Source organism: Elephas maximus, chromosome 25 (assembly GCF_024166365.1).
Source record: "Elephas maximus indicus isolate mEleMax1 chromosome 25, mEleMax1 primary haplotype, whole genome shotgun sequence".
Lineage (NCBI taxonomy): Eukaryota > Metazoa > Chordata > Mammalia > Proboscidea > Elephantidae > Elephas > Elephas maximus.
In genome coordinates this window covers 47,750,064-47,777,280 of record NC_064843.1, presented here as the reverse complement: position 1 = coordinate 47,777,280, position 27,217 = coordinate 47,750,064, and the positions used below count along the sequence as shown (strand labels likewise).

The 27,217-nt window shown below is 38.2% G+C and overlaps 1 protein-coding gene across 5 annotated transcripts in view; it reads right to left on the bottom strand.

Annotated features, from left to right (window-relative positions):
- Window positions 1-27,217, bottom strand: part of PLCB4 (phospholipase C beta 4) — a 446,434-nt gene that overhangs the window by 404,133 nt on the left and 15,084 nt on the right. For 4 of the 5 annotated variants that reach the window (XM_049869962.1, XM_049869959.1, XM_049869963.1 and 1 more), the window contains exon 2: window positions 2,078-2,131. The gene's annotated coding sequence lies outside the window, so the exon portion shown is untranslated. Of the gene's footprint in view, window positions 1-2,077; window positions 2,132-12,562; window positions 12,602-27,217 lie in introns of all 5 variants that reach the window. The other variant, XM_049869961.1, reaches the window with a different exon arrangement.

The window sequence follows — 27,217 nt, the reverse complement described above, 5'->3', positions numbered from 1 at the left end:
TATATTATACATTATTCATACTGAAGCTAAGTCAAATTATCATTCTAGCTTCAAAGAAGATCAAGGTCAAATAATTTAGATTTCCTAAAAGTACATTTTTATGAATCAGCACTTATATTATGCTCTTTAGCTCTCTTCCTGCCTTCATCTTATCAAAAATAATCCTCACTCTCTGCCTGTGCTTAATTCATGTTTCTCTGTGTCATCTTTGAAGCCAAAATACAAAGAAATAATTTGAGCAGAAAAAAAAGCAAACATTTACTAATGAGTTTGCAATTCTATTTCACTGTAAGTTATCTGCACACAGTAGATTTCCAAAGTCCAATTTTAAAGCAAGGTAGCTGCAATCTCTCCATTTGTTGTGTCTATTTACAAGTACACTCTCCTATTTATGACCACATGCTGAGTAAAGTAGAGGGTCAATGAAAAAGAGGAAGACCCTCAATGAGGTGGATTGACACAGTGGGTGCAACGGTGAGCTCAAACATAGCAATGATTGTGAGGATGGCACAGGACCGGGCAACATTTCATTCTGTTTTGCATGGGGTTGCTATGCATTGGAACCAATTCAATGGCACGTAACAACAAAACACGCTGAGTTCACACAGGTGCCTCAATGTATCTTAAATATGCCAAATATTTCATCTTAGCTTCAACACCCCTATTTCCAATTCAGAGATTAAAATGTGTGTTTGCTCTCCACCCTAGGTTTCTAATAACCCAGCGCATGTCATAATGTGCATAAAGTAGGGTGACGTTTTATAAGCAGGATGGGTAAGTACTTTGGGAGCTCTGTCAGAGGGGATAACTGAACCATTCCCAGCCTGGAGGTGGCCATGAGCTGGACAAGTGATTGAAAGCTGGAGGTGAAAAGTCACTTTTATGAAGTTGACAGAAGAATGAGGAAAAACCCTATCAGTGTCACAAATCTGTGATTATCAAATGGAGAAGAAATGTTTCCACACCATAACTTCTTAGAAATGATCTAAGAGCCAGAATCTCACAAACTGAGAGTAAGCTGTAGGGAAACACGGAAGGAAGATGGCACAAGGTCAGGTCTGACCACTCTGATCTTAAAAAAAAAAAAATTTTTTTTTTTTTTTTGATCTTAGGACACCCTAAAATCTGAGGGGACACTCAGGTCTGAGGTGACAGCCCCACTGACCCACCACAGCAATCATGTCCAGAGCTTTCCTGACTCGGCAGGCACTTTCCTGAACATATGGCTGTAACTGGAATCGAAGACCCCAAGTAAACCTTCCAGAGCAACAGAGCCAGCAGATGTCTGTCCGCATTACAGCGAAAACAAAAGCCACTCTTACGCTAGGAGTTTGGTCCATGACATTCAGAAAGCTCTTGGAATTCTGTATAGATTACAAAGAAGGCTCCACACGCCTAAGAATGTCCACAACCCAGTTGTAGCTGATGACGCCACAAGCAAAGATTTCAAATCACAATCAACACTCTGAAAAACAAACCTCACAGAAAAGAATAAAGATATGACAACGTTTACTGGCCACAGACCACTTTATATTTTCAAACTTCCTGGGTTTCCTATAAAGGAGTCACTCACTGAAAAAACAGAAACATATTTCATCAGGAAAGGCTGAAATTAATCTATTTCAATAAAAATGTATTACTGAGAGATTTGCTTATTACACATTACATACATTTACTATACCAAAAAAAAAAAAAAAATTGCCGTTGAGTCAATTCTGACTCACAGCGACCCTACAGGACAGAGTAGAACTGCCCTGTAAGGTTTTCAAGGAGTGGCTGGTGGATTCGAACTGCCAACCTTTTGCTTAGCAGCCGAGCTCTTAAACACTGGACCAGCAAGGCTGCATTGACTACTACAGACATCAACTATTATCTCAAAATAGTCATTTTTTTAAAAAGTCTATGAAACTGAAATACTAAATATAGAAAGCTGAACCTGAGGTTTTAATTAAAAGTCACAATGGTATGCCTCAGCAGCATAAAAACTGCTCCTCAGTTAAGTAATCTGGGTTGTAATTTATTCAAGATAACAAAATAAATACAAAATGAATTTATTTTAAAAAGCACATACACCTACCTTTTTAGGAAGATCACATTTCAGGATTCCATATCACAGAGAAACTGTCTTTTCCTATAGGGGAAAAAAGACTATTCATTAGTAATAAAAAGCAGCAAAGGTGAACTTTTAAGCTCTGCTATATAATCTCTGCATGTTGTGGTTTCAGTTACAATATTAAACAAACAAAAAAATTTTTAAATTAGACGTAAAATATTTCTCATTTCCACCCCAATTAAATATTTTAAAGATTTTGATTCCAATAATTTGATTTCTAAGAAATAAATGGATCAAGTCAAAAAGAAAATGGATAAAAATAAATGGCTACTTTTCCAAGTTAGAATTAAAATATTGACTTCACATCTATCCCAATGATATATTTTCCAATGTTTTGTTTAATTCTATAAAATAAGTGTATAAATGAAGAAGTATATGAATAGCACGCCACTCCTGTTCCAATTTTTCCAGTTGGGAAACGAGATGGAGAGGTTCTAATGGCCTGAGGAGGGTAAAAGGTAGAGAACAGAACTGTCAAGCTGCTGTCATTGCCAGCTGAACATTTTTTATTGTCCAAGTCAATAAGCTTCTATGGCCTCTAGTTTTCTTGTGAAGGCTTTGGGATCAAGAAAAATGTACAGAGCAAAACAAACCAAACCAAACCCATTACTGTCAAGTCCATTCCGACTGATAGTTCTACAGAGTAGAACTGCCACAAAGAGCTTCCAAGGTTGTAAATCTTTACAAAAGTAGACTGCCACATCTTTCTACCATGGAGTGGCTGGTAGGTGTGAACCACTGCCCTTTCAGTTAGCTGCCGGGGGCTTTAACCACTGCACCATCAGGGCTCCTCAAGTCAAAATAGGGTTCCTCCAATTTTATTTTACATTTATTACTTTCAATAAATAGTTGACATAGAAATCAATTATTATTGTTAGGTGTTGTCAAGTCAATTTTGACTCATAGTGACCCCATGGGACAGGGTAGAACTGCCTGTTAGGGCTTTCTTGGCTGTAATCTTTATGGAAGCAGAACTCCAGGTCTTTCCCCTGCAGAGACACTGGGTGGGTTCAAATCACCAACTTTTCGGTTAGCAGCCAAGTGCTTAATCATTTGCGCCACCAGGGAACCTTAAAAACCTATCAGTCACTAGCAAATACTAAATATGGCTTCTCTGTTCAAAATTATCTGTTGATAGAAATCCAATTATTTTAATATTTTAACTTTGTACACTCATAAATAAAGAAGCAAATGGTTTAACATTTAATATAAGCTAATCCTCTACTACTGAATACTGTTTCCAACCAAATCCTACTAAAATGACCAAAAGAGTAATGTCCACAAGACTATAATTCTGACTCCAACCCTGATACGTTACATTCCATCTGTAATGTAATCTCCAATGCGAATAATGATTTGTAGATTCAGACACAATGGCCAAAATTTCTGACTCAAAAGAACTCCAAGGATTTGAAACAACTGCCAATGTATAAACTCAAGGAGATTACACTCCAGAGAAGTCACACACATACACATCAAATGGGGTCTCCTACGTTAGCTTGGGCTTGCTTCAGTTGTTTCCTTCTTTGAAGAAAATATTTTTTTAACTTTAAATAAAAATTTTCACATTACTGGACAGAGTATGAATCTGACAACCACATCCATGCCTACAAATAGCCAAAGTTGAGGAACGTGCTTCTTGGTCATGCTTAGGCTCAGAACTTCTTTCCCTCAAAGCAGTGCCAACTTCATACGGATTCGCCAAAGCAACCCAACGTCTGCGAACGTACTCCTCCTGGTTTTGGTCACTTTCAAATGTTAGCCAGCGTTACTTTGGCCAGCTCACTGCCAATATAGTATAACTAAATATAGTATAACTAGGCCTATGGTAATAGCTTCCTATCCCACTTTCTGCCCATCCCACAGCTGGAGGTACGCTCTGATAATAAAAGAAAGCCATGATAGATTGATGGATTGATAGGGAAACATGGGTCAACATGAACACATTGAGCTAAATCGCAATGTGTGGCATACAGTGACCACTGATACAGGTCCCCTTTTAGATTTTCAGTTTGTAACTGGCTATCCAGAAATAATATGGTATCTAGAATTTTAGATCTAGAATTTGCTGTAGTTTAAGGATGGGTACGTGAAAGTTCATTCCCTAATTTTTGTTCCCCTTTTACATATATTTTAAATTTTTCACAATAAAAAGTAAAAAAAAAAAAAGACACTGGTGAAAATTATGTGCAAAAGTCTGAGAAAAGGAGAGAGAGAGAGAGATACATAGATCATAAGTATCTCAACCCTCCTGTTTTCCCAAGGCTCACCACCAAAAAAAGAAAAAACTAGAGACACGTTAAGCAGAAAATTTAAAAATTAATTGTTACACTAGGAAAAAGAATAGCTCATCATTATGGAACTAAAATTGTAGTGATAATGGCCTTAAAGCTTTTTTTCAATATTCCAAAAGCCAAATAAAAATATATATTTACCCACAATAAAGTTTTTTTTTTTTTCCCCAATTATTATTACCGCAAATATCTCAGCTTTGAATTATGTGCTACCAGTATAGACATACTGGTTATCTCATGTTTCTCAAAAATTGTTGGCAGTTAAATATGCCTTTAATATAAATAGGGAAATGCATGACGTTATTAACATCAATGGGATCTGTTTCATGAACGAAATTCTTTCTAAACAAGAGATCTGAAAAGGAATAAAAAAAAAAAAGTCTTTTATTGGTACAAGCTTAGGGACCACAGATACAAGATCTGCAACCCACTTACGCTACTTGAGTGATCTGTCCCTGGGGAACAGCAAAAAATTCGGCACTCCATAGGTTAGACTCTCCAACTTTGACTTAGAATTTGCAAGAGACAAGAAGGGGTTAAATGAGGCCAGAGGTCAGCTTTCACAATATGCAGGAGAGGGTTACACAAAGTAAAATCGTATTTACAGCCTCAAAACTGGACTTACTGACTCTGCCAGATACTACAACTGTAAACCTGACCCTGGACATAAAATAAAAAGCAGGATTTATGTTACGATTTGCAGAAAGAATGTGTAAAGCTATGCCAAGCTTGCTGCATAGATGAGCCAGGGGCAGGAACAAATTTGGGTTCCCTCTCAACAGAATATGCCCAGGTTCAAATACTGAATCTTGATATGAGATCTGATGATTTAAAAAAAAAAAAAAAATTAGTTCATGTTTTACGGTTTTTTTTTTTTCAAGTTTTTCTGACCTAGAAAATCTGTTTTCTTTCCAATAAAGAAACAATGCCAAATTATGAAAAGGAAATTTGTCTGACTTAATGGGTAAGCGCATAAAAGCTGGAATAGAAAGGATTATGGGAAAACTAGAACAACTTTGCCTTATTAGGCAGGCTTCCAAATTTACTGGTGAAAGGATCGAGGGTCAGAGAAGGGAATGTGGGGGCAATCATTATGAACAAGTTACTTGATGGAGGTCAGCTAAACGAAATTCAGTTGTTTTCAACTTGAAAACCATAGGTTCAACAATTTACCACATGAATGAAGAAAAACTTCCATTAACTTACACCCATACTCAGATATTTTTCATGTAGTCATAATTTAAAGTCTAGTTTTATTAAACTGGGAAGGGTATACTATACAGTCTTATGTATTTAATAAATATTTGTTGAATAAATGAGAGGGCAACTACTGTGTTTTTACACAAATAACGTGTGTCTTCTATGTTTGTTTGCCAACCATGCCCTCCCTCACACAATGTATTTTCATAAGGACTGCTATGCCAATTTTTTTTACACGTTGCTATAAAAAAGTTAGCTTAGTGCACTTAGGAGAATACTCCACAGGGGGAGGACATGGTGGGCAAACATAGAAGGCAAGTGTTATTTGTATAAAAGTACAGTAATACCAAATCATGATCTCTAAGAGTAAGGCCACTAGAGGTTACAAAAATGAAATTCTCAGATATGGCAGCCATAGCTATTTGTCTGCTCAATGTTCAGAAACTGGATTTTGTCCTGGATAGAAACATGCCAAGCTAAAATGTTTCCCCCAGACTTCCTTGCAGCTAGGCATGGCCATGTGACACAGTTTGGACCAAGGAGATGCAAGAGAAAGAGGGCTCTGAGAAAGTTTGCTCTCATGATATGAACACGTCCCCTTTCCTGGGAATATCTGCTGAGAGGTCAGGGCCATCTTATAACCAAGAGGACAAAAAACAGACAATAAAGAATGGAAAGACAGAAAGAAACTGGTTCTCTAACGGCATTACCAAAATGCTGCACCTGCCAAAACAGGCATTTCATGTTAGCTGTGACAAATAAACTTCTGTGAATTTAAGCTGCTGTTTTCCATTATTCACAGTGAAAAATATTCTACAAACACCAAGGATAATTCATCTTTCCTCCTCTTGTGTTTTCAGAAGCTGTTCCTATTTCCACTAACTGTGATGCTCCACGTAATTGTCCATGACTCGGTTATGTAATCGTTGCTGCTGACCTCATCGAAAGTTTCCATCTGTCAAGAGGATGCCTCCCACAAAAAGGCCAACAAGCTAAGAGAGCATGGTCATTAGGAAGGGCACGAGACACAATGGGTCACATCATTCTACGAAGACATACTGCACATCCCTCTGGAGAGTAAACCCTCCTATGAAGGATGTTAAAAAAAAAAAAAATGATAGCAAAAAAGAGAGCAAGACTATTCAAATGAACAAAGAAATGGGGTATCTTCTAATTTAAGATAGCCTTCAACACCTACATGTCTCAACAAAGAAAAGTAAAGATTTAGAGGCATGGCTGGATCAAGCATCAAGGAATATCACTAAAAAACAGAAAATAAGAACATAAGGATACATCTTAAAGGTTTAAGGGCTGTCTTGGTTTAGATGCCCCTACTTTGGGCTTCTGTGGGATCTCAGGAACATACCTCTAAGGGAACTTAAAATTCTACAATGCTGTCTCTCTTATGTATTGATCTCTCTTGTAGAACATAAACTCATAGAGGGCAGGAAAGCTGGAATGTAACAAGTATTTACAAATGCTAAATGAATGACTGAACAAAACAACGAACTACTTTTCTAAGATCACAAAATGAACAGAGTCCTTCAAAAAAAAAAAAAAAAAAAAAGCCCAAAGACTCTACAAGCATCATTTCTAGAAATAATAATGAGTTGGATGAACTGTTCACTTGATCCAGCATGACATATTAGTCAAATGACTACAGCAAGAAAAAAACTGCACTTAAGAAGTAGCTATTACCAGCCAGGTGTGTGTTAGGCACTTCACACATAGGATTTCATTTACTTTTCATAACCCCCAGTTGTCACTAGTGTCTTCCCTTTCAGATGAGGATGAGTTTGGAGGGAATTAAGAGCTCCCCTGAGGTTGTACATCTAGTGAAAGGTAGATCTGATATTCAAACCCAGGACGTCAGCACTCATTTTTTGCTATACTACCTACTTACTCATTTGGTCTTTACAAAATATTGTTTCTAAATTGTACACGCACACTAAGGGAGATAACATTTACAAGAGCCTTCAGTGCATGCCCCAAAAGCAGAGCTTTGAATCGGTTCTTCCCAGTTCAGTCATGGCTGAGGAAGCGACGCCAGAACAGACATGAATTTTTAGAATTTGGGTAAACTGGTACGGTAACCAGAATGAGAAAAATCACAGGTCAAAGCTCTGCTAGAAACTTAATCTCCCTCTTAGAAAACAAGGGCAGCACACGTGTTGCATAGCAACCAAATCTCCTTCCAAAGATGGAGGTTGGCTGTGCAGCTTTGAATGTGTGTCATTCTCCACGGTCCTGGCAATAATCCAATCTCACACATCAGGCTCCTGAAAGGGTTCACTATGCCTCTTTCAAGTTTCCCGTTATGGGCTTCGAGCCATAATTTTTCCCATTCTGGACCACCAAAACTGTAAAAATTCAGGTCTGCTCTGGTTTTGCTTCGTTGGCCATGAATGAACCAGTTGGAAGCCCTGCCCAAAAGCATATGCAGGATACGCATGTGCATACGCATAGGCAGGGTAAACAATTACTATTTACCCATGTCATGAACCAGATATGCCTCAGCATTCCACAGATAAGGGCCTTCTCCAGACCATTTTATGGCTATAAGGAATCACAAAGGTTCTACGCACCCATGTTGTTGTTAGTTGCAATCAAGCCAATGGCAACTCCACCATGTACTTGAATGGCTTAGAAATGATGCAAAATAAAACCATGATTGTCTCTCAGCAATGAGATGGCTTCTTTCCCATATACAGTACACATCAGCATTATATAATGTAATTTATGATAAGCATTACAGCTTTCACATCACCTTTAGACAAACTGTGACCCTAACACTCTGGAGCCACTGCTTCTATGCTTACAAGATATCCAATATATTGAAGCAGTTTAAAATAATGCCCTCGTTTGAATCAAATGGGGGAAAAACCTACTGAAAAAAGAAGAAAAAAAAAAGATGCACATTGCAATAGACTTTGAACACTTTTCAGTGTATAAGTGATACCTCTCTGAGGATGATGAAAACCTTAGTGAAAATATTTATCCAGTAAACATCTTAATGAAATCAACTGTTAGGACTCAAAGAAACCTAATTTAACAACTTCATAAATTCTCATGAGAAGAAATAGACTCTCCACCCCCGAAACATTTGGTAATTATTTTTACACAGTATGTGCACAGTCTGTGATGTACGTACATAAATGGGAAGTTAACTGCCACATATTAGCTTGAACTAAGCTGCTTGCTCTGCCATTTCAGGATAAATCTATCCAGCAATCTTTTTTTTTTTTTTTTAACAATACAGAGTATTTTGCAAGTCATCATTTCTATCAGGCAGCTACCTAATACCATTTGAAAAATGGAAAATGTATTAGCAGCCAAACTTATTTGGGGATAGTTAGGTGATTAAGCACAGTTTCATTTTTGTCTCCCTCTTTCTATTTATTTAGTTGTCTATTTTTCTTTAATTTTTTTCTCTACACAGAGCTTTAGGGGAAAAATATCAAGATTTAGATAAGATTGTCAAGTTTTTTCCCAAATATTGGTGGAATTATCTTTAAGAAGATAAACATATTCTTATTTTTGGTTAACCCACTTCCATAGTTTTTTGTGACATGAAAAAATTCATATTCTCAATTTACGGTTATAGCACTCACAGTGTTTCTTCTATAAAGTTATTTTTCAGTGTGTTCACTTTTCACCAAAGGCCAACAATATTAAAAGACGGATCTCAAAAACCAAAGAAATGGATGAAGATATTTTTCAAAGGCAATATATGGCAATATTTGACGTAGAACTCTGTACACAACTTCTCCTTTTAAATCTCTGGGTGAAAACTCCAAGCTTTCTAGCAAATTAGGACTCCTTCATGAATGTTTACCTTGCTTAAAACATACCCCCCAAAATGGACCAAAACATTAATACACCTCTTCCATTTGACCCCACAATCAGACACTGCCCCATTTAGAAAATGAAATATTGAGGTCCACATTAGATTAACTGCCATAAGCAGTTCCAGGGCGGGAACAAAAAACAGGCTGAAGCATTAAAATCCAGCTTTCTTATGCACCAGCTAACTTTCCTTATCTGTTTCTCTGTGCCTTAAAGTAATTCTGAACAATTGCCTAAGGCTCAGAAAGTTACACAAAAATCTAGCCTACAAATAAAGTTTGAGGAGTTCTCTTTAGCAGATTTCTGATGATCTTGACACAGCTTCTTACATATGAAGTCTAGCCATGAAAGAGAATTCTCATTAGTTTTTAACAGAGAAATAAGTCAGCTGATTAAATATAGATCAAAGAAGGTTCTGCACTGAAAAGACCTTTAAAAAAAAAAAAAAAAAAAACTTGTGGGGAAAAATATGCCAAAGAGTGAAAAGCAATTTGTTCTATCTTGTTCTGGTCTATACTAGCTATCTACCCTGATAACATTAGCAGTACTTTTGCCTTTTTCTTTGTGCTTTTCAGTTATTCTCCAGCATTTTTAGAATGATCATATGTTACTTTTATAACCTCAACAGTTATTTTGAAAACTCTTAGACACTGCTAAGATTTAGTCTCCTTTTATTCACATAAAGCATATTAATGCATATTAATATATGTTACTATATTTTGAAAATTAACCTGACAGAATTAAAGATATAACTTTAAAATGACTTCTAATATTGGCACCTATAGGTTCTGGCACAAAATCATACTGCAGGCTTAAAGGTATTTTCTGCTTCAAAAAAATGCTACCTAATGAACTGATAAGTACATTTTATATTCATCTGTATCTGCTCCAAAAATTAAGGAAATTTATCTGTTTCTTGTTCCAAACCATTCTACTTTATCTGTCCTATTTATTCTTTGCCAACTCTTAATTTATATTTGAAGTAACCTCACCATCTGCCATCTCTTTCTCTGACAGCTATGTTAAAAAAAAAAAAAACCCAAAGCCACTGCTGTCAAATCAATTTCGACTCATAGCAACCCTATATGACCCTATATGACAGCTGTGTAGGAACTATAAAAATATAATCTATATACGTATATATACACATATATATGCATACATATTTTATAAACATGTACAAATATATATGCATATACACACATATAACACGTGTGTGTGTATATATATATATATATATACACACACATTATCTGTATTCTTTAAGGATTTCCACCAGGGATGCCTGTCAACCCAGTTTCAGGTTTTATCTACCTCAGCCAACCTGATCAACTAGTTTGACTGAGCTAACAATAGTTTTGAATTATATTTTTTTCCACTTAAGTGACCAATTATTTAACCAAATCAGCAAAGAGTGTTTCAGACTAGAAACCTCATTCCTCTTATTATGTTGGTCACCTTACTTCCCCAGAGACCAATATCCTGAAATCACCCCGAGTTGATTCATCAAGGATATATTTTATACTTAGTATTTCCTGTCATTGTAGGGGGAGAAGATTATACAGCGTGGTAGTTCACAAGTTATAAATATAGCTGAATGTATAATGCTTATCTGTGCAACTTGCTGTTTAGCCGGTAATCTCTAAATTATTTTAACCAGCAATACTTGCTTGTTTTCTCAGATTTTCAGCTGAAGTCTCAATGCTAAAAGTAATAGGTAATGAGTTCCCTTCACATGCCCACAGGACCTGATACGACGTGGCCAAAACAGACCAGGGGTCCCTCCTGCACTCTCCAGCCTACATATGAGAAGAACTTGTACTGTACTGCAGAAGATAACTTTTTTCAAAGATATTTCTCAGGAGCAGAGAGCAGATTCCTTTCCTTTTCTCTCTACCAGCTCAGAGTGCCTCAAACAACCCCTCATAAACTGGGGCTCTCCGCAATGAGGGAGGTTAATATTTTCTTCCCTGGCTGGATGTGTGCCTCATTTCTGAAGCCTGTTCTGTGGGAGATGTGTAAGGTTAGAGCCCTCAGTCCTGCTAATGCAGCCTGTAATAGTAGAGCAAAGCCAGAGAGCCATAGTAAATGTAGAAACAGGGGCTAAGACATGGGATTTCCTGCGGAAAAGTGGATACTATGAAGGGTAATCAGGCTTGAGTGATTCTGAAAGGTCTTCACACACATGGGCTGCCTGGACAGGGACAAAGGGACACTCCAGTCATATGCCACTGGAGGACATGAGTTGGAAGTCAGAAGTGGTATTCCAGGTGAAGAAAACCAAAGACACAAGGGAAAGATTAGTCCAAAGGATTAATGGACCACAAGTATCACAGCAACTACCAGACTGAGTCCAGCAGAACTAGATGGTGCCCAGCTACTATCACTAACTGCTCTGACAGGGATCACAATAGAGGGTCTCAGACAGAGTGGGAGAAAAACATAAAGCAAAATTCTAACTCACAAAAAAAGATCAGACTTGCTGGTCTGACAGAGACTGGAGAAACCCCAGGAGCATGGTCCCTGGACACCCTTTTAACTTGGACACCCTTTTAATTCAGTACTGAAGTCACTCCTGAGGTTCAACCTTCAGCCAAAGATTAGACAGTCCTATAAAATAAATAATAGTACATGTAGCTCAACCATATATATGAGAATAAATGGGCACACCAGCCCAGGGGCAAAGACAAGAAGGCAGGGGGAGACAGGAAAGCTGGACGAATGGAAATGGGGAACTCAAGGTAGAAAAGGGGACAGTGTTGATAGGTCACAGGATTGGTAGCCAAAGTCACAAAATTAATTTGCTCTATAAACCTTTACCTGAAGCACAATAAAAATAAATCAATAAATAAAATTAAAAAAAAGAAGTGGTAGTGCAGGGATTGTACTGCTCACATCAACAACAGCATGGTGCCAATGGACCCTTCAGGCAATCTACAAAGAGGCCGTCATCAGGGTTTATACAACAAAGAGCTTGCCATGATCACAAACAGCACCCACTAAGTACAACAGCCTTGGCCCATTTTCTGCTCCCCACCTGCTGGCTCTGGAGGAGTCAAAGGCAGTGGGTAGAAGGAGATAGAGAGATGATATTTAAACTAGAAGTTACCTTTCTTCCTTATGCAGATCACCAAGCCAGAGGTCAGGCCTGTGGATGGAAAAGGGAGAATGCTATAACCTGGTTGAGGGAATGGAAGTTTTGATTGACATTGTACTACATTTTTCTAATATTTGAAAACTAGGTTGTTCTAATACTTCATAAGGAGCCTTGGTGGCACAGTGATTAAGCACTCAGCTATTAACCGAAAGGTTGGTGGTTAGAACCCACCAGCTGCTCTGCAGGAGAAAGATGTGGCAGTCTGTTCCCACAACGATAACAGCCTTGGAAACCCTGTGGGCAGTTCTACTCTATCCTAGAGGTTGCTATGTGTCGGAAATGACTTTACGGCAATGGGAATATTTTATAGTGACTCAAAAAGCTATAGGATCTGCCAAAAATATCCAGAAGCAGAGAATGGAAATGCAATAGAATGTTATGAAAGGAGAGGTGGGAGAAGAATAAAGCAATTTTCTGCGTGTGTCACACTAAGTGTGGTCATAAAACTTTAACTCCAGAAGGAAATATAACCATATCAGTAATTACTTTAAACGTAAATGGGATAAATATTCCATCGAATGGCAAAGATTGCCAGAATGAATAAAAATAAATCCAAGAATCAAGATACGTTCTTTCTAAGAGCCATACTTTAAAGAAAAACACAAAAATAGATCGGAAATAAAAGGACTGAAAAAGATATATCACGTAAACAGCAAGCAAAAGAAAGCTGGACTGTCTATATTCAAGACAAAACAGCCTTTGACACAAGAATTATTATTAGAGACAAGTAGGAAAACTTCATGATGATAAAAGGGTAAACCTGAAAGTTAAGTTCTACAAATCCAAGCCCTCGCTTAGGAGATAAGGAAACTGAGATAGGTGAGGTGACACGACTTGCTAAAGACACGTAGTCAGCTAGGGCAATGGCCAGCTATAACTCACTTCTCCCCATTCCCTTTTCAGGGCCTGTCACTGTTTTTTTTTTCTTTTTTTCCATACTGCAATTGTCCCTAATCTGGGCTCATTCAATATAAAACAATCAGCCTACTTGGTCAAAATTATCAATTCAGAGGCTATGCAAAGGCACAGGCTTGGAAGGGGATACAGAATGGGAGAAAAAGGGTGGGGGACGGGTCCTGACTATAGTCTGGTTCCAGATTCAAGCTCCTCAACTTGCTAGTTGTGTGACCATGAACAAATTACTAAAATGTGCCTCAGTTTCCTTATCTGTAGAATGGGCATACTACCACCTATTTCACGGGATTGCTGAGGAGGTCAGAAACTTGCCCAAGGTCACTCAGCTAGTCAGTGACAAAGCCAGGACCCATCAATCCTCAGTCACAACTACTTTCAGTTATCCCCAGTTGGAAGTGCCAGGCAGAGTGCCTGATCTTTACCAGGCACTTAAAAAAAGTTGGTTTCCATTCCTGAAGCCAGCTCTTCAGACAAAGATTAGACTGGACTGTAAGACATAAAATTATACGGTGAGGAGTGTGCTTCTTAGCTCAAATAGACACATGAGACACTATGTGGGTAGCTCCTGTCTGGAGGGGAGATAAGAAGGCAGAGGGAGACAGGACCTGGTTAAACAGACACAGGAAATACAGGGTGGAGAGGAGGAGTGTGCTGTCACATTGTGGGGAGAGCAGCTAGGGTCACATAACAATGTATAAGTTTTTTGTATGAGAAACTGACTTTAATTGCAAACTTTCACTTAAAGCGCAATAAAAAAAAAAAGAGAGAGAAAAAAAAATGTTGGTTTCCTTCCCTATACACTGGTGCTATACTTGAGAGTAACTTTAAAAGACATTTCCTGTGTGGTATCCTCAGCTATAAAGCACATCCTTTTCAATCTAGATAAAATGAGGTTCAGATGATCACTTTTTGCTTTTGTCATGATGGTTTTGCCTGATTCTTTATAAGGTCACGAGGACTAAGTAAAACAGACAGGGAGAAATTCTTAAGAATAATTCCTGTTAAAAAAAACGGAAAGTTTAAAACATAAAAAATTCATAGCACTTCTCACTTCTCAAAAAAAAAAAAAAAGAAATCCGGAAGTTTAAAACATATCATTAGGTCAAAGAAGGAAACAGACATCCCTCCAGATGCTGTTTACTCCTCTAGATGTTGTCTGTGGTTATAATAACCAAATATGTTATTGTATGCCCAACTTTTAGTTTGGTGAAGAATTCTTCAGAAAATGAACTATATGAAGTTTTCGAGGATTTCATTTTACTTGGATCCACAATCAATAGCCACGGAAGCAGCAGTCAAAAAATCAAAAGACGCATTGCATTGGGCAAATCTGCTGCAAAGGACCTCTTCAAAATGTTGAAGAGCAAAGATGTCACCCTGAAGACTAAGGTGCGCCTGACCCAAGCCATGGTATTTTCAATCACATCATATGCATGTGAAAGCTGGACAATGAATAAGGAAGACCGAAGAAGAGTTGATGCCTTTGAAACTGCCAAAAGAATAAACAAACCTGTCTTGGAAGAAGTGTGGCCAGAAAGCTCCTTGGAAGCAAGGATGGTGAGGCTGAGTCTTACATATTTTGGACATGTTATCAGAAGGGATCAGTTCCTGGAGAAGGACATCATGCTTGGCAGAGTACAGGGTCAGCGGAAAAGAGGAAGCCCCTCAACGAGATGGATTGACACAGTGGCTACAACAATGGGCTCAGGCATAATGACCATTGTAGGGATCACGCAGGACCAGGCAGTGTTTCGTTCTGTTGTGCACGGGGTCGACTCGAGGGCACCTAACAACAACAACAACATGATGCTCTAAGTGATGCCATCAGTATTTCAAATACAAATACCAGCAGGGTCAGTCATTGTAGACAGGTTTCAGCAGAACTTCCAGACTAAGACAGAATAGGAAAAAAGGCCTGGTGATCTACTTCCAAAAACTGGCCAATGAGAACTCTATGGATCACACAATATTGTCTGAGACTTTGATTCACTTACTTTGGACACATCGTCAGGATGGACAGATTGCTGGAGAAGGACATCATGTGTGGTAAAGCAAAGGGCCAGAAAAGGTGAGGGATCTATGCGATGGAATGACACAATGACCACAACAGTGGTTCTCAAACATACCAACTGTTATGAAGAAGGCACGTGACCAAGCAACCTTTTGTTCTGTCATACGTGGCGTCACCATGAGTTAGAGCCAACAACAGCAACTAACAGCATCAACAAGTCTGTGCTACGTAAAGCCAATCCCTGTAAAAGGTGTTCAAGCATCATAACAGATTTTCTGGATTACGATTATGTAGTTAAAGATGTTACAGAAATAGGGATTCACAGTCACACTGAGCTTTATATTTCCAAAGTCTAGTCATCTACCCTAAATGTCAAGGTTACAGTCAAGGTCAGTGTATTTTCAACCCAGGAAAGTAGGTATCAGCAAGGTAGACAGATGCCCATTGTGCTGCCTCCCACAACCACATGAAATTTAAGACTAGGACAAAACTTGATAATTAATGTAATAAAAAAAAAAAAAGCATTGCTTAAATACCAATTTTAGAAACAGCGGAATGCATGCAAATTGAAAATAGGACATATAAAACCACGAAATAAAGAATAGAAGTAGAATAACAGCATGTTGTCAGTATCTTCATCTAACATATTAATTATGGAACACCTTTAAGAGCTTTCTGTGTGCTAATTAATATATAAATCTGAATTAGAAATTGAGAATAAGTCATAATTGCTTGAAAGAGACAAATGGCTCATAATTAATTTATTCAAACAAATTCAAATGACCATATTAGCGCACGTGGTCACTGAAGCTTCATGCACACACATAAAGGAGTCAAGACATTTTCTTATTTTGTTACACGTTATAGCTATTTTAAACAAAATATATCCTATCTACATTGTCAAACTCCCATGTAATTTAACTAATAAAACACCACATACTGTTTAAAAATCATACTCAAACAATAATAATAAATATAAATATACCACGAAAAAGAAAAGGTAATGTAGTCAGTTGTTATTTAAAGCATATTGATATAATGATTTATATTCAAAATGTCTTTATATCCAATCTTTATATTTAAGAATGTACTGAAGATAAATCGTTCAGCAGGAATGTTCCCTGTTCTATCACCACCCTTCCTCAATATTTTATTTCTAGGTAAGTGGATAAATTTACATGTCATTGTTGTCATCAGTCACCGTCAAATCATTCCAACTCATGGTGACCCCATGTGTGCAGAGTAAAACTGGTCCATAGGGTTTTCAAGGCTGTGACCTTTCAGAAGGGACATTCTCAGGCACCTCTGGGTGGGTTCAAACTGCCAACGTTTCAGGTAGTAGTCAAACGCTTAACGATTTATAGCACCCTCAATTGGGGTTTTTTTCTGACAGGTACCAAAGCAAGCATAACACTACACTGCACTTAGTGAAAGTCTTCTGATAATTTATTTGGCACAAGAAAAGAACCCTACGAAAAGAAAGCACTGCCAGAAAGAATTAAAATATTTCCTGGATTATTGTTAAAATGTTACAAAAGACGAACCAAAACCATTTCTATTTTATTTTAAAAACTTATCCAGGACTTAAGTTGACAGCAAAGAAACTCAGTTAAGTATAAATTACTTATTAATTCATAAAGTGAGCAATGATTCACTTGCTCACCTAGCTATATGGAATGATTTTAAGCTCATTTAAAGCGAAATGTCTCAATTCTAAGACTCTTAAAAAAAAAAAGTGAAATTCACACAGCATAAATAAATACAAAATTAGATTATAAGTAATATATGATTTATCTAATCCCTGCCTATAAACAAATTAACTTGTCTGAAAGTTCACTGAAAGAGAATACCCTATGAATTTAGCTAACTCAAGACAAATATCCCCTTTTGAAATTAGGACTATGAGGTCTAAAACCAAAATCTTCATTTCAAAATGATAAAAGAGCACAGGTGTTTTTATTACTTATTCAAAATTTAACCAGTCTGTTCTTCTAAACATTGCCAAACACTATCCTTTAAATGCAAGTACAAAGAAGTGTCTGCTGTATGCTAAATACTGTACAGGTGGCTGAATCAACAGGAATAGGCAACCCTAGCCTGAAAGAGCTCAAAATGCGCGTACGGGTGTATGTGCACGCTTGTGTCTAGGAACAGGACCAGGAAACTGGAAGTTAAACAAGTACACTAATGTAGTATCATCAATGCTATGGGAGAGTGTTAATAAAAAAAAAAAAAAGGGTAGAGCTAATAAATCATTTATATTAGTTTGTTCTATAATATTTTTATTTCTTTTGGTTCCTTTATCAGGAAGACTTCTTTCAGCTGCACGTAAAAGAAACCCCATTGAAGCAACTTAATCAAATAGTCACTTATTTGTCTTGGTTAACATGAAATCCATAGGCAAGTCAACAAGGGCTGGTGAACCCACTCAAGTATATCATCACGAAGCTGGGCTCCCTCTATCTTCCTGTTCTGCCATCTTCAGCATGAGGCTCTCAGTGTCACAACCACAAGATGGCGGTTGCAAGTCTAAGCATCATGTCCAGGCTCCAGGAAGGAAACAAAGAAATCAGAAAGAAAAAGCCTATGCAGAAATGTCTGTCTACATCCTGCTGGCCAGAACTAGGTCAAGTGAGCACTCCTGGCTGCAAAGGAGGCTGGGGAGGGGAGTATTTTTAATGGACACATTCCTCCCCTGAACCAAAATCACAGCTCCATGGAAAAGGAGGAATTAGGGAGAACTGTTTGGAAACCCTGGTGGCATAATGGTTAAGTGTTATGGCTGCTAACCAAAAGGTCAGCGGTTTGAATCCACCAGGCACTCCTTGGAAACTCTATGGAGCAGTTCTACTCTGTCCTATAGGGCCGACTATGAGTCTGAATCGACTCGACTGATGGCAGTGGGTTTGGTTTGTTTTTTTGGTGTGTCTCACAGATCTTATCTGACCTCAGATTTCACTGTATACTTTTGGGTCGACCTTAGTTTGAAGTCTGTTTGTACCATCAACTGCAACACTTCAAACAAATGCTTCAATCACCAAGTTTTCTCTGTATCAAATGGTGATAATGATACCTAACCGGCAGAACTGCTGAGAGGATTAAATAGAGTTCCATCGGGAAGGCCCAGGGCACACTGCCTCACCTAAAGGATGATGGATTTCCATCCTGGTCTCAAAGTATCCTAGGAAATCACCACATTTTACAATGTCACACAGCTACCTTGTAAAGACTCAAAAATTTCAATGAACTGACTCCACTTCTCCACAGCGTTACTACTTATGCGTGGCTCAGGAGCCTGTTGTTTCTGATTGGCAGAGGGGTGTTGAATGTGTGTGTATGTCACTTCCTTTCTGAGGGTCTCACACCTTGCACGAGGGTAGGAAGCAGTGAGTGACCCATGTTCCTTGCATCACAACAAGAAGGAAATGGACAGGAGTTTCTCTTGAGGTATTCTAGACCAAAAGCCCTGTTTAGATATAAGGTAGATCTTCCAGGTAATTTATGCTTTAGCCTCTCCGACAAAGCTGGGAGTAGCTTGGCTTGGTAAAAAGTAGAACACTCCCAGAAAGTTTTCAAAAGGCACTTACTGCCTTTACTCAAAGAGTGGGTTCCTCTCAATGATTAATGTTTATGTAAAACATGTTGATCTGCCTTGTTTATAAATTCAAGCTCAGAAAATAAAAATTAGCATGTAATAGAAGGGTTCAGGAGAGCCTGATTTAAGCAGAGTCATTTTCAGGACACAAATTAATACCCAAATCACAAGAAATCCCTGTGTGCTACTCATGGCAGATGGGAGAGAAACTTTAAGCAGTTACTTAGAAATTCTTTCAAAGGGAATGAAAAATAGACAGAATGAGGCCACGCTTAAGATTCTCAGAGGGCCTTACAGGTCCGAAAAGGCTCTAAATAAAAGTAAATATTCTCTAGATGTATTTCCAAAGCGCCATCGCGAAGTATTTTCTAAGCAACTGCAATAACTATTCAAAAGAAAAAACCAAACCCATTGCCATCAAGTCATAGCAACCCTATAGGACAGCGCAGAACTGTCCCACAGAGTTTCCAACGAGCGGCTGGTAGATTCAAACCGGCAACCTCTTGGTCAGCAGTCAAGCTCTTAACCACTACACCACCAAGGCTCCTGACTAAACTATAATCCTTCTAAATGTTTCGTCCACTGATATTTGAATAACGATATACCTAATAATTAACATACTGACCCAACACTTTTCAACACAAAGCCGAAAGGAATTTGCCAAATCAAAAAGATGCCAACTGTGATGACAAAACCTCTTAAACACTGTTAGTAAAACCTCACTAACGCACCTCCTCCCCTCCCCCCCACTTTGGCTCCCTACCCTCTTTCCTGCTTGGAGGTCTTTGCTAACACCGGCTTCTAAACTGCACCTTGTTCAAAGCGCTAGATCTTGGTGCATGTGCAGACCAAGGGGATCGCTTCCTTACCTGACCCCAACCCCATCATCACCTGAAAGGAAGATATTTTCCATCCCACAGTTCCATCCGAGCTCCTTTGGAAAGCAAGAAGCCCCACAACTGGGACATCCTATGAAGAATGCTTCAGCATTCAGATTTCCAAATTTGGGCATGGGAAGGCTGGAGGTGTAGAGTTTCAGGTGCAACACCCCCCACCCCCCAACCAAGGAAATAAAATGTCCGATCCCCTCCTGCAAGGAGTGCACTTGGTCTTTTGGCCACTAGGCCCTGACTTGTTCCTTGTCTGCACAGACAATAAACTCACCACTTTCTGTTTTCCTTGCAAAGGGTGTCCATCTTATTTCAATTGGCTGACAGTACAGGAGAAGAATCCCAGAGGAGTTTGGTTACATCAGCATTCCAAGCTTGTAGAGGTAGGATATAGTTAAGATTATAAAGCCACTATTTTCATAAGTTTCAAATCATAAAATGCCCCCTCCGGATTTTGGAACTATAAAAGATGCTGTTTTAAAAATAATATTCAGCAGAATATTTCCTTTCAATTAATTAATAGCTTTCTTGCTTTCTCTATCTGACACTGATATATTCATAGGTCATTTCGAAATAATATGCTACCAGAAAACAAATACAGAGCATTTCAGATTCTCAAGAGTCACACTTAATAAAAATCATCTGATTAAATAAATGTTTTTCCTGTAAAGTTTCAGCCAATTTTGAAATAAAAGAGATTTCTCTTCGTTCTAACACAGTGAAAGAAAAATAAGCAAACTCGATTAAACTCAAACTCATAAAACAGGAAAAATGTGACAGTGTGCCCACCAGAAATAAATGATAAACTATCCTCAGGGAAAATTATTCTCTGATTATAGTATATTAAAAACTAATACATTGTTATTGGGTACCCTTGAGTCGATTTCGACTCATAGCAACCCCATGTGACAGACTACAACAGTCCCATTGGCTTTTTCTATAGGGACACTACGAGTCGGAATCAACATGATGGTAACGGGTTTGTTTTTTGTTTTTTTTAATTTTTGTTGTGCTTTAAGTGAAAGTTTACAAATTAAGTCAGTCTCACATATAAAAATTTACATACACCTTGCCTATGGCTTCAGGGAACATCTAAGTCAATTGGCAAAATAAAATCTGTTAAGAAAACATTCAGCATCCCACTTTGAAGTGTGGTGCCTGGGGTCTTAAACGCTAGCAAGCGACCATCTAAGATGCATCAATGAGTCTCAACCCACCTGGATCAAAGGTGAATGAAGAACGCCAAGCTCACAAGGTAATTATGAGCCCAAGAGACAGAAATGGCTACGTGAACTAGAGACTACATCTATGAGACAGAATGAGGCCACGCTTAAGATTCTCAGAGGGTGCAACACCCCCCACCCCCCAACCAAGGAAATAAAATGTCCGATCCCCTCCTGCAAGGAGTGCACTTGGTCTTTTGGCCACTAGGCCCTGACTTGTTCCTTGTCTGCACAGACAATAAACTCACCACTTTCTGTTTTCCTTGCAAAGGGTGTCCATCTTATTTCAATTGGCTGACAGTACAGGAGAAGAATCCCAGAGGAGTTTGGTTACATCAGCATTCCAAGCTGATTCCATTCCTGAGACCAGAAGAACTAGATGGTGCCCAGCTACAACTGATGACTGCCCTGACAGGGAACACAACAGAGAACCCCTGAGGGAGCAGGAGAAGAGTAGGATGCAGACCCCAGATTCTCATAAAAAGACCAGACTTAATAGTCTGACTGAGACTAGAAGCACCCTGGTGGTCAGGGACCCCAGGCCTTCTGTTGGCCCAGGACAGGAACCATTTCTGAAGCCAACTCGTCAGACATGGATTGGACTGGACAATGGGTTGCAGAGAGATGCTGATGAGGAGTGAGCTACTTGCACCATGTGGACACTTGAGACTATGTTGGCATCTCCTGTCTGGAGGGGAGATGGGAGGGTAGAGGGGGTTAGAAACTGGCAAAATGGTCACAAAAGGAGAGACTGGAAGGAGGGAGCAGGCTTACTCATTAGGGAGAGAGTAAATGGGAGTATGTAGTAAGGTATATATAAGTTTATATGTGAGAGACTGATTTGATTTATAAACTTTCACTTAAAGCACAATAAAAATTATTAAAAAAAAATTATATACACCTTGCTATATACTCCTAATTGCTCTCCCCCTAATGGGGCAGCCCACTCCTTCCCTCCACTATCTCTTTTCATGTCCATTCCACCAGCTTCTAACCCCTTCTGCCCTCTCATCTCCCCTCCAGATAGGAGACGCCAACGTAGTCTCAAGGGTCTACTTGAGCCAAGAAGCTCATTCTTCACTAGCATCTTTTTCTATCTTATTGTCCAGTCCAATCCCTGTCTGAAGAATTGGCTTTGGGAATGGTTCCTGTCCTAGGCTAATAGAAGGTCTGGGGGCCATGACCACCGGGGTCCTTCTACTCTCAGTCAGACCATTAAGTCTGGTCTTTTCATGAGAATTTGGAGTCTGCATCCTACTGCTCTCCTGCTCTCAGAGGTTCTCTGTTGTGTTCCCCTGTCAGAGCAGTCATTAGTTGTAGCCAGGCACCATCTAGTTCTTCTGGGTCTCAGGCTGATGTAGTCTCTGGTTTATGTGGCCCTTTCTGTCTCTTGGACTCATAATTACCTTGTGTCCTTGGTGTTCTTCATTGTCCTTTGCTCCAGGTGGGTTGAGGCCAATTGATGCATCTTAGAGGGCCAGTTGCTAGCGTTTAAGACCCCAGACACCACTCTCCAACGTAGGATGCAGAATGTTTTCTTAATAGATTTTATTATGCCAATTGACTTAGATGTCCTCTGAAGCCATGGTCCCCAAACCCTTGCCCCTGCTACTCTGGCCTTCAAAAAAGCCTTCAAAGCATTCACTTTTTTCAGGAAACTTCTTTACTTTTGGTTTAGTCCAGTTGTGCTGACCTCTCCCGTATTGTGTGTTGTCTTTCCCTTCACCTAAAGTAGGTCTCATCTACTATCTAATTAATGAGTAGCCCTCTCCCTCCCTCCATCCCCCCTCTCGTAACCATCAATGAATATTTTCTTCTCTGTTTAAACTACTTCTCGAGTTCTTATAATAGTGGTCTTATACAATATTTGTCCTTTTGCAGCTAATTTATTTCAATCAGCATAATGCCTTCCAGATTCCTCTATGTTATGAAATGCTTCACAGATTCACCACTGTTCTTTATCGATGCGTAGTATTCCATCGTGTGAATATACCATAATTTATTTATCCATTCATCCATTGATGGGCACCTTGGTTGCTTCCATCTTTTTGCTATTGTAAACAGTGCTGCAATGAACATAAAAAAAAAAAAGAAAATGGGCGTGAATATATCTGTTCGTGTAAAGGCTCTATTTCTCTAGGATATACTCCAAGGAGTGGGATTGCTGGGTTGTATGATAGTTCTATTTCTAGCTTTTCAAGGAAGTGCCAAATCGATTTCCAAAGTGGTTGGACCATTTTACATTCCCACCAGCAGTGTGTAAGTATTCCAGTCTCTCCACAACCTCTCCAACATCTATTATTTTGTGTTTTTCGGATTAATGCCAGCCTTGTTGGAGTGAGATGAAATCTCACTGTCATTTTGATTTGCATTTCTCTAATGGCTAATGATCGTGAGCATTTCCTCATGTATCTGTTAGCTACCTGAATGTCTTCTTTAGTGAAGTGTCTGTTCATATCTTTTGCCCATTTTTTAATTGTGTTATTTGTCTTTTTGTAGTTGAGTTTTTGCAGTGTCATGTAGATTTTAGAGGTCAGGCACTGATCAGAAATGTCATAGCTAAAAGCATTTTCCCAGTCTGTAGGTAATCTTTTTACTCTTTTGGTGAAGTCTTTGGATAAGCACAGGTGTTTGATTTTTAGGAGCTCCCAGTTATCTAGCTTTTCTTCTGCATTGTTAGTAATGTTTTGTATATTGTTTATATCATGTATTAGGGTTCCTAACGTTGTCCCTATTTTTAATTCCACGATCTTTATTGTTTTAGATTTTATATTTGGGTCTTTGACCCATTTTGAGTTAGTTTTTGTGCATGGTGTGAGGTATGGGTCTTGTTTCATTTTTTTTGCAGATGGATATCCAGTTATGCCAGCACCATTTGTTAAAAAGACTGTCTTTTCCCCATTTAACTGTTTTGGGGCCTTTGTCAAATATCAGCTGCTCATACGTGGATGGATTTATGTCTGGATTCTCAATTCTGTTCCACTGGTCTATGTATCTGTTGTTGTACCACTACCAGGCTGTTTTGACTACTGTGGCAGTATAATAGGTTCTAAGATCAGGTAGAATGAGGCCTCCCACTTTGTTCTTCTTTTTCATTAATGCTTTACTTATCTGGGGCCTCTTTCCATATGAAGCTGGTGATTTTTTTCTCCATCTCATTAAAAAATGTCATTGGAATTTGGATGGGAATTGCATTAATCTATAGATCACTTTTGGCAGAATAGACATTTTCACAATGTTTAATCTTCCTATCCATAAGCAAGGTATGTTTTTCCACTTATGTAGGTTTCCTTTGGTTTCCTGCAGAACTGTTTTGTAGTTTTCTTTGTATAAGTCTTTTACATCTCTGGTAAGATTTCTTCCTAAGTATTTTATCTTCTTGGGGGCTACTGTAAATGGTATCGATTTGGTGATTTCCTCTTCAATGTGCTTCTTGTCGGTGTAGAGGAATCCAACTGATTTTTGTATGTTTATCTTGTATCCCGATACTCTGCTGAACTCTATTAGTTTCAGTAGTTTTCCTGAGGATTCCTTAGAATTTTCTGTGTATAAGATCACATCATCTGCAAATAAAGATACTTTTACTTCTTCCTTGCCAATCTGGATGCCTTTATTGCTTTATCTAGCCTAATTGCTCTGGCTAGGACCTCCAGCATAATGTTGAATAAGAGTGGTGATGAAGGACATCTTTGTTTGGTTCCCGATCTCAATGGGAATGCTTTCAGGCTCTCCCTTTAGGATGATGTTGGCTGTTGGCTTTGTACAAATGCCCTTTATTATGTTGAGGAATTTCCTTCTATTCCTATTTTGCTGCGAGTTTTTATCTTTTTATCATGAATGGGCATTGGACTTTGCCAAATGACTTTTCTGCATCAATTGATAAAATCATGTGGTTCTTGGCTTTGGTTTTATTTATATGATGGATTACATTAATTGTTTTTCTAATGTTGAACCATCCTTGCATACCTAGTATGAGTTCCACTTGGTCATGGTGAATTATTTTTTTGATATGTTGTTGAATTCTATTGGGTAGAATTTTATTGAGGATTTTTGCATCTAAGTTCATGAGGGATATAGGTCTATAATTTTCTTTTTTGTGGTGTCTTTACCTGGTTTTGGTATCAAGGTTTTGGTAGGCAGCATATAGACCAATTGTGTTTTTTAATCCATTCTGCCTCTCTCTGTCTCTTTATTGGTGCATTTAGTCCATTTACGTTCAGCATAATTATAGATAGGTATGAATTTAGTGCTATCATTTTGATGTCTTTTTTTGTGTGTTGTTGACAGTTTCTTTTTCCAACTTATTTTGTGCTGAGTAGATTATCTTTATATATTGTCTTTTCCTCATATTCATTGTTGTTGATTTTGTTTCTGCTGAGTCTCTATTTTTTTCTTGTATTTTATTTTGATGTATAGGATAGTTTGTCTCCTTTGTGGTTACCTTATTATTTACCCCTATTTTTTCTAAATTTAAACCCAACTTTTATTTCTTTGTATTGCCTTGTCTTCCTCTCCATATGAAAGATCTATGACTACATTTTTTAGTCCCTCTTTATTGTTTTAATGTTATCTTCTTTTACGTAATAACATCACTTTTTCCCTGTTTTGAGTGTTTTTTTTATCTTGATTTATTTCTGTGATTTCCCTGCCTGGGTTGACATCTGATTGCTCTGCCCAGTGTTCTAGTCTTGGGTCGATACCTGATAGTATTATTTTCTAACCAAAGATCTCCGTTTTGTATTTCTCGTAGTTTTGGTTTGGTTTTTACGAATTCTGTAAACTTCTGTTCACCTGGAAATGTCCTTATTTCACCTTCATATTTGAGAGACAGTTTCGCTGGATATATGATTCTTGGTTGGCAATTTTTTTCTTCAATTTTTTATGTAAGTCATCCCATTGCCTACTTACCTATATGGTTTCAACCAAGTCATCCGAGCTTATTCTTATTGACTCTCCTGTGTAAATGACTTTTCATTTATCCCGAGCTGCTCTTAAAATTCTCTCTTTATCTCTGGTTTTGGCAAGTTTGATTACGATATGTCTTGGTGACTTTCTTTGAGAGGCTACCTTATGTGGAGTTTGAGGAGCATCTTTCACGATATCAGGGAAGTTTTCTGCCAACAAATCTTCAACGATTCTCTCTGTATTTTCTGTTATCCCTCCCTGTTCTGTTACTCCAATCAATCATAGGTTATTTCTCTTGATAGAGTCCCACATGATTCTTAAGTTTTCTTCATTTGTTTTTTTTTTTAATTCTTTTATCTGATTTTTCTTCAAATACATTAGTGCCAAGTGATTTATCTTCAACTTCAGAAATTCTACCTTCCACTTGCTCAAATCTGCTTGTCTGACTTTCTATTGAGTTGTCTACTTCTACAATTTTATTGTTAATCTTCTGAATTTCTGATTGCTGTCTGTCTATGGATTTTTCCAGCTTATTAAATTTTTCATTATGTTCCTGAATAATCCTTTTAATTTCTTCAATTGCTTTATCTGTGTGTCCCTTGGCTTGATCTGCATATTACCTCATTTCCTTCCTGATGTCTTGAAGGGTTCTGTATACTAATCTTTTGTATTCTGCATCTGGTAATTCCAGGAAGGCACTTTCATCTAGAAGATCCCTTGATTCTTTGTTTTGAAAGCTTGTTGAGGCAATCATGATGTTTCTTTATGTGACTTGATATTGACTATTGTTTCCAAGCCATCTATAAGTTATTGTACTAGTTTATTTTATGTTTGCTTACTGTATCATAGCTTCTTGCTTTGTTTTATTTTGATATGCCAAAATGGGTTGCTTGAGTGAGCTAGCTTGATTATTTTCGCCTTTGGAGCCCTGACATCCTGTCCCCAGATGGCTAGAACTGTTATCAAGTGTATCAGTCTAGGAGTCCATTCATTTTTCTTGTATGAATTCAGCTCAGGTGTCCAGGTAGCTGATCATCGAGCGTGTGGTACAGGCTCTGTCCTACAGTC